Source organism: Meriones unguiculatus, assembly GCF_030254825.1.
Source record: "Meriones unguiculatus strain TT.TT164.6M chromosome Y unlocalized genomic scaffold, Bangor_MerUng_6.1 ChrY_unordered_Scaffold_25, whole genome shotgun sequence".
In the NCBI taxonomy this organism is placed as follows: domain Eukaryota; kingdom Metazoa; phylum Chordata; class Mammalia; order Rodentia; family Muridae; genus Meriones; species Meriones unguiculatus.
In genome coordinates, this window is record NW_026843710.1 from 17,831,883 (window position 1) to 17,839,959 (window position 8,077).

At 42.4% G+C, this 8,077-nt stretch overlaps 1 non-coding gene across 1 annotated transcript; it reads left to right on the forward strand.

Moving 5' to 3' along the window:
* The first annotated feature begins 284 nt into the window (after positions 1-284).
* On the forward strand, positions 285-390 carry LOC132651836 (U6 spliceosomal RNA). Its single transcript, XR_009589395.1, has one exon. It is a non-coding gene; the product is annotated as a U6 spliceosomal RNA (small nuclear RNA).
* The last annotated feature ends 7,687 nt before the right edge of the window (positions 391-8,077 follow it).

Here is an 8,077-nt window from a genome sequence, read left to right on the forward strand (position 1 = left end):
TATGAAAAGGTCTCAGTTTTGGTGAAGGACTAAAAAAAAATGAGAACTTGCTGACATGACATCATGGATGGTTTCTTTAAAAATATAAGCAATGTTCCTATTAAACACTTTTTGTTCAAAGATTTGTCTTGGTAAGGGAGCATTTTCACAGAAAATAATTCACTGACTGAGGACATGTCTATGTATTTAACAAAAAATAATGGAATCTGTGATAATGTGATGCTGACAAGTCAAGGACACATGAATTTATGAATTTACTAATGACTACTTGAAAGAATTATGTGGTGTTCTCTTTGGCAGCACATATACTAAAATTGGAATGATACACAGAGATTAGCATGGACCCTGTGTAAGGATGACACTCAAATTCATGTAGCATTCCTTTTTTTTTTGAGAAATTGAAGAAAACACAAATAGAGGAAATTGTGGAGAGAAAGAACTTAGGGAAGAAAGCAGGAACTACAGAGGTAAGCAAATCCAATGCACTTACAGGAAATGGAAACAAGAATCTCAGGTGTGGAAGATACAATGGAAGAAATCGATGTATCTGTCACAGAAAATGTTAAATCTAAAAAATTCTTAACATAGACCATTCAAGAAATTCAAGACGGGAGAGGGGGACAAGATGGCTGCACAAGAATACTACCTCTGAGGAGCAGGACAACTTTTTCCATACAGCGACCAAAAGACTAACTCTGGGTCCTAAAGCAACAGCAATCAGGTTTCCCTGGTGAGAGGAAACCTACACAGCTAGGGAATCATTCGGATGCTCAGGTCACCCAGCCAGTACCGTGAAGAGATCCTGGTTCTCGTAGGCACTAGGTCACCAGACCAGAACCACATGCCTACATGTCCTGATCCCCTTCCGAGGCTGATCAGTGGGCACAAAAAACACCAGAGACTGGAAGTCACAGTTGCAAGAAAACCCCACAGGGAAGGAAGGAAATGGTACTGATTTGGGTCACCCAGTCTTTCCCTGAAAAAGTCTTGAGTGAGTAGAAGCCTCATCACTGAACTGGGCTCCAGCTGAGGGCACAGACAGTTGCTGCATGCCCAGCTCTCTGGCACAGACAGAGCTATGCTTTCTAGAGCACCAGAGAGTGGGAGTCAATGTCGGAAGAAATCCTCACAGGGAACAAAGCAAAGAGGACAGGCTCAGGCCACCCAGTAAATTCCTGGAAAATGTCCAGCAGACTGGCCCAAACCAGGGGCCTGCTGTGCACCAGATAGCCTGCTGTTACCAGGAGAGTGGTAACCACCTGCCATAGAAAAGTGCTTGGGTACTTGATGGCACAAAAGCAGACCTACAAAAGCCCAAAATCCCTGAGATCAACCCCCAGATACTGCTCCAAAAGGGAAAAAAATATCCCTAACAAAACTGAGCAAACCACAGGACACACAGGTTACAGCAGCAGATCACAAAATTTTCAGCAAGAGACTGAGAAGCAGGACAGCAGTCTTTAGGACTCCTCCAGGTGAGAGGAGAGTCCTCTTGACTAACAATGACCACAGTTACCACTCAGGTCTCCATGCCTGAGGGGAACAACAAAAACTCCTGAAAATCACCACTCATCCAGTAATTATACAAAAAAGCTGAGAAGGCTTCCTTCAAGCAAAACATTCTTTCCACCAAGGAGATTCTTTCCACCACAGTATTCCAGAAAATAACTAAAAAAAAAATCTAAGATAGCCCAATGGGTAGAGGCCATCATAAAAGCTCAACCAACAAAAGACAGAGAAATAGGGCATCTACAGAACCCAGTTATTCAGGGGCAAGTCACCATAGATACCCCAGCATAATAGAAATTCAAGAACATGACCAGCATTTATGTTCATGAAGAGGAAACAAATAAAATGTGTAAAGACCTAGCAGAAGATAAAAACAAACAGATTATGGCCATCCCCCCAAAAATATGGGAAGTTGCAGCCAAACAGTTCGTGGACTTTAGAGAGGAAATGCTTAAATCACTGAAAGAAATAAAAGAAGGAGAAGATTTTTCAAACAGCTGAAGGAATTGAAGGGAAAACAGGAAAATACAGTTAGACAGGTGAAGGAAATAAACAAAATGGCTCAAGATATGAAGGTAGAAATGGAAAAATTAAAGAAAACACAAATGAAGGAAATTATGGAGAGAAAGAACTTAGGGAAGAAAACAGAAACTACAGAGGTTAGCATAACCAATAACAAGAGAAGGAAGAAAGAATCTCAGGTGTGGAAGGCAGTGGAAGAAATAGATTCATCTCTCAAAGAAAATGTTAAATTAAAAAAAAAAATCATGACACAGATCATCCAAGAAATTCATGACAACAAAAAAGACAAAACCTAAGGATAATAGGAATAGAAGAAAAAGAAGATTCCCTACTCCAAGGCCCAGGAAATATTTTCTTTTTTTTATTTTTATTTTTTATCAGTTACATTTTATTAACTCTGTATCCCAGCCTTGTCCCAATCCCTCATTCCTTCCCAGTCCCTCCCTCCCTCCCTTATCTCCACTGTGTCCCTTTCCAAGTCCACTGATAGGAGGGGACCTCCTCCCCATTCATCTGATCCTGTTTTATCAGGTATCTTCAGGACTGGCTGCAAAGCCCTCCTCTGTGGCCTAACAGGACTGCTCCTCCCTTCGGGGGTGGGGAGACCAAAGAGCCAGTCATTGAGTTCCTGTTAGAAATAGTCCTTGTTCCCCTCACTTTGGGAAACCATTGGTTACTGAGCTACCACAGGCTACATCTGAGTGGAGGTTCTAGGTTATATCCATACATGGTCCTTGGTTGAATGTCAGTCTCAGAAAAGACCCTGTGCCCAGATATATTTGGTCCTTATGGAGCTCCTATCCTTTCCTCATCAGACTAACTCCCCTTCTTTCTTATGATTCCCTGTACTCTGCCAAAGGTTTGGTCATGAGTCTTTGCTTTGAAAACACTGCTAGAGTCTTTCAGATGTGCTCAGTAGACTCCTGTCATACATTCAATGCACATCCCATCTGTCTTTCTAAACGAGGATTGATCATCTTATCCCATGTCCGCTCAGTTGATTATCTTTTTTAGGTGTATAGATTTCATTATGTTTATCATATCTTATAGGTCTATATAAGTGAGTATATCCCATATTTGTCTTCCTACTTCTGGGATATTTCACTCAGAATGATCTTTTCTAGATCCCACCATTTGCCTGCACATTTCATGATTTCCTCCTTTTTGATTGTTGAGTAGTATTCCATTGTGTAAAAATACCACAATTTCTGTACCCATTCCTCCATTGATGGACATCTGCGTTGTTTCCAGGTTCTGGCTATTACAAATAAAGCTGCTATAAAAATGGTTGAGCAAGTATCCCTTTTGTATACTTGAATGAACTTTGGGTATATGCCTAACAGTGGTATAGCTGGGTCTGGAGGAAGCACTATTCCTAATTGTCTTAGAAAGCGCCAGATAGCTTTTCAGAGTGGTTGTACCAGTTTACATTTCCACCAGCAGTGGAGGAGGGTTCCCCTTTTTCCACAACCTCTCCAGCATGTGTTGTCGCTTGAGTTTTTCATCTTGGCCATTCTGAAGGGTGTAAGGTAATATCTCAGAGTTGTTTTGATTTGCATTTCCCTGATGGCTAATGAGGATGAACATTTCTTTAAGTGTTTCTCTGCCATTCGATATTCCTCTGTCGAGAATTCTCTGTTTAGTTCTGTTCCCCATTTTTTAATTGGATTACTTGGTTTGTTGCTTTTCAGCTTCTTTAGTTCTTTGTATATACTGGATATTAGTCCTCTGTCAGATAAAGGGTTAGTGAAGATTCTTTCCCAATCTGTAGGCAGTAGTTTTGTTTTGATGACGGTGTCCTTTGCTTTACAGAAACTTTTCAGTTTCATGAGGTCCCATTTATTGATTGTTGCTCTTAGAGCCTGTGCTGTTGGTGTTCTGTTCAGGAAGTTGTCTCCTGTGCCAATGAGTTCTAGGCTGTTCCCCACTTTTTTCCAATTGATTTAGGGTATCTCCAGCTGCAGCAAGACCTCAGAACCTGGCAGTGACAGCAACACAGAACTTGCTGAGCACATCAAATAAGCAGGGCCAAACCAGAGAGCAGAGAGCCCCGGATACCACGATCTCTGCCAAGTGACCTGCCTGTAAGTGAGTGCACCCTTGAGAATCTGCAGTTCCCCTGATCCTGGGTCCTTCTAAAACAGAAGGTAGGCATTGAACACCCTCCCAACCACATACCCACTTTGGGAAACAGAGGGGCACTAGGGACATTGAAGTTCCTGCCCTGTGGGCCTAATTGAGGAGTTAAGGCAGTTAATGCCAGAAATTGCACTGTGATCATCATTAGCGCCTGCGACATATACAGTACAGAGCCCCTCCCACACACTCAAGGGTTCAACATTAGCCATCACTCTGTCCCTCAAGACACAAGTCTATGCACACTTACAGACACACACACACACACATACACACACACAAGCTTGCATTTGCCCCGTTTGCACCTGCATAATTTCCTCCCATTGGTAGAGCTAGTCCTTAGCACACACTGAGAATTCTCAGCTTCCTGAAGAACTCTCCAGATGCCAGAGAGAGACAGCACCAGTCTGATCTGCAGAATCCAAAAACAAACAGGGAAGGTTTCAGGGTGGCGAAAGAACACTTCCAACATAAATCAGGACATCATGACTTCACCAGCAAAGCCCAAAATCGATGGATACTCCTATTCAGCAGAAACACAGGAAAATGATTTTAAAGCCATGCCTGCCCAATTATTTGAGGCTCATAAGGAGGAAATGGACAAGTCTTTCAAAGAGATGGCCAGTCAATTGGAGGCAAAGAAAGAAGAAATACACAATATCCTTAAAGAAACACAGGCAAACATAGCCAAACAAATAGATACACAAGTAGAGGAAAAATTAGTGGCATATAAAAAGGAAATGAAAAAAGAAATAGAAGCCATCGTAGAGAGACAGGAATCCAAATTCAAACACATAAAGGAAATGGTGTAAGGCATGAAAACAGAATTAGACTCAATAAAGAAAACACAAAATGAGAAAACCCTTGAGCTGGAGAACTTGGAGAAAAGATCAGGAACAACAAAAGTAAGCATCACCAACAGAATACAAGAGATGGAAGAGAGAATCTCTGGAGCTGAAGACACACTTGCAGAAATGGATACTTCTCTCAAAGAAAAAGTAAAATCAGAAAAGTTCCAATCCAAGAAATCAAGAATGCTATGAAAAGACAAAATCTAAGAATAATAGGAATTCATGAAAAAGAAGACTCCAAACTCCAAGGTCCAGAAAATATTTTCAAGAAAATCATAGAAGAAAAATTTCCCAACTTAAAGAGATGTCCATAAATATACAAGAGGCCTACAGAGCACCCAATAAATTAGACCAGAAAAGAAAATCCTCCCACCATAAAATAATCGAAATAGTAAGTATACAGAACAAAGAAAAAATACGAAAAGCCGCAAGGGATAAAAGGCTAAGTTACATATAATGGCAAACTCATCAGAATTACACCTGACTTTTCAACAGAGACTATGAAAGCCGGAAGGACCTGGATGGATATCCTGCAGACCCTAAGGGAACAAAGATGTCAGCCCAGGCTATTATAAACTGCAAAACTCTCAGTTCTCATAGATAGAGAAAACAAGATATTCAGTGACAAAAAAAATATTGCGAGCCGCGTGGTCTTCTCGCCAGCAAGAATGCACGAAAATAACAGGATCCTTCTGCAGCAAGTTTTATTGTAGTCAAACGATGAAAGGAGGAAGACCCCGAGTCCCCGAAGTGGTGCTGTTTATATAAGCCCTGCACGCACCAAAGTGGTGTGAGATGATGTATCATCCTCTGATTGGCTGCTCACCCATCACCCCATATGACACCCCGGGCTGGGCTCGTGACGACGGTAGCCCAATGGTCATATTGGTCATAACGGTCATATGCTCTAGGACTTGTTTACCAGTTTAGAAGGGCAGAAGCCAGCAACATGGCAACCAAACCCCGGCTCTCCACATCTCCCCCTTTTTTATTTTGTTTGAACAGTAAGCTTCCTACTGTCAATACAGCATTATGCCAGAAAGCCACCACCTGAGCCTGGTGGAAGGCAATGCTTCAGCCATTGCCCGTCATTGGAGCAACCTCCTCACTGTGAGGCTGTCCTGTCTTAGGTCAGTGAAGACTTATTTGCACTCTTCCGTCACTGACTTTCCAGATCATTTGGCAAGAGAAAAATTGTGATTTACACCCATCCCCGTGCAATGGGAGACAGATCCCCAGGGAGTGCAAGGGCTGTAAATCCAGATTATGGCATGTGCTTGCAAAGACAGAGGCAACCTTGTCAAACATTAATGTTTCAGCATGGATAAGCAAATATCGGGGGAGGTGCCTTGTTCCAGAGCGGCTAGCGCCTGTACAATCACCACCTTGCCACGTTTTTGTTGGGTTTTGAGTTTGCAGAACAACGAGAGGACAAATATTAAACCACAGCACAGGGCAGCTCCAAACATCCCAACGCCTACCCATTCCTTAAAATAAGAAAAGGCAGAAGAAGCCCAGGATAATAAGCCATCTGTGAGCAATAAATCCACTCTAGTACAATGGTCACCACCACCACCCTTAGCTCTTTCGTTTCTTCAAATCCTTCTGACCAATTTCCTGCAAGATATAGGGACAATTTCCTGGAGAAATTAGCGGCTTGGGTAAGATTTTCATATTGTACAGTGGTAATACAGAGTGCTCCTATTTTTCTTTCACACCCTAATTGAGCCAATTGAGATAAAATATCTATTCTTTCTTCCACAAGATCCAGACACTGGTTAAGAACCATCAGTCCACCTTTTAATTGTGCGCTAGCAGATGCATGAAGGTTTATGGCTTCAGCCACACCTGCCGACAATTGATTTACTGTTGTGCTTGTTTGGACTGAATTTGCCATTGCCAAGCCGACTGCAGTCAGGGATGGCAGTAACAACGGCTGTGGTGATGCCAAAATCTTTCTTCTGTCTAAACAGGGAGAGGGTGGATGGAGTCTCCACAGGGATTGGGATCCACTGCGGGACTCTAACAACCAGGGCACAAGCATAACGCCTGGCATTCCAACATTGCGACATCCACCATGTCTCATTGATACAATTTATAAAAGAATTATTGGACAAAACAAGTAAAAAAGGGGAATAAACACAGACAGGACTAGGCGGAAAAAGTGTCTGATTGGTATTGGACGAGAAAAATTTAGGAAAAACCAATGAATCATGTCTGACCAGCATAGGCTTTGGGAATGCAGACAAAATGGCCCAACGTTGTACCCCCCCAATACTAGGAACACGATTTAGAAGGATCCAAGCAAGAACTGGAATTAGTTGAAGGTATATTCGTTGAAAGATCATCTTCAGCTGCCGCAAGCTTTTGTGTGAGCTGCTCTGGTACCCAGAATGGATTGTTTTCTTCCTGTGGGAAAACACAGACAGCTCCCCTGGATCTTATTAAGATAGGATCCGGGCCTTTCCATTGACCAGTCAAGACATCCTTCCATTTAACCATTTCCTTAGACCTATCAGGCTCTAAGCAGTGGAGATCAGCCGCTGAGTGGCCCTGACTGTCCAAATTTAAAAAATTGAGAGTAAAGAGTGCCAAGGAAACAGTCACTCGTGGCACTGAGGGCAGAGCCTCCTCGACTCCCCCTTTTTGTTTTATTAAGTAGGATTTTAGAGTGCGATGAGCATGTTCAATAATACCCTGTCCCTGAGGGTTATATGGGAGACCCATTAGGTGGGTCACTCCCAATTGATGACAAAACTGTCCAAATTTCTGAGAAGTATAGGCTGGCCCATTGTCAGTTTTTAGAATTTTGGGCTTTCCCCAGGCACTCCATGCCTCCAGGCAATGTTGAATAACATGGGCAGCCTTTACTCCAGTCAGGGGAAAAGCAAACATAACTCCAGAGCAAGTATCAACGGAAACATGTAAATATTGAAGTTTACCAAAAAATGAAATGTGAGTAACATCCATCTGCCACACTTGTAGCGGACGGATTCCTCTGGGATTAATCCCAACATGAGCCATAGGTAAGAACTGTCAACAATTTTGACATTGGGTTA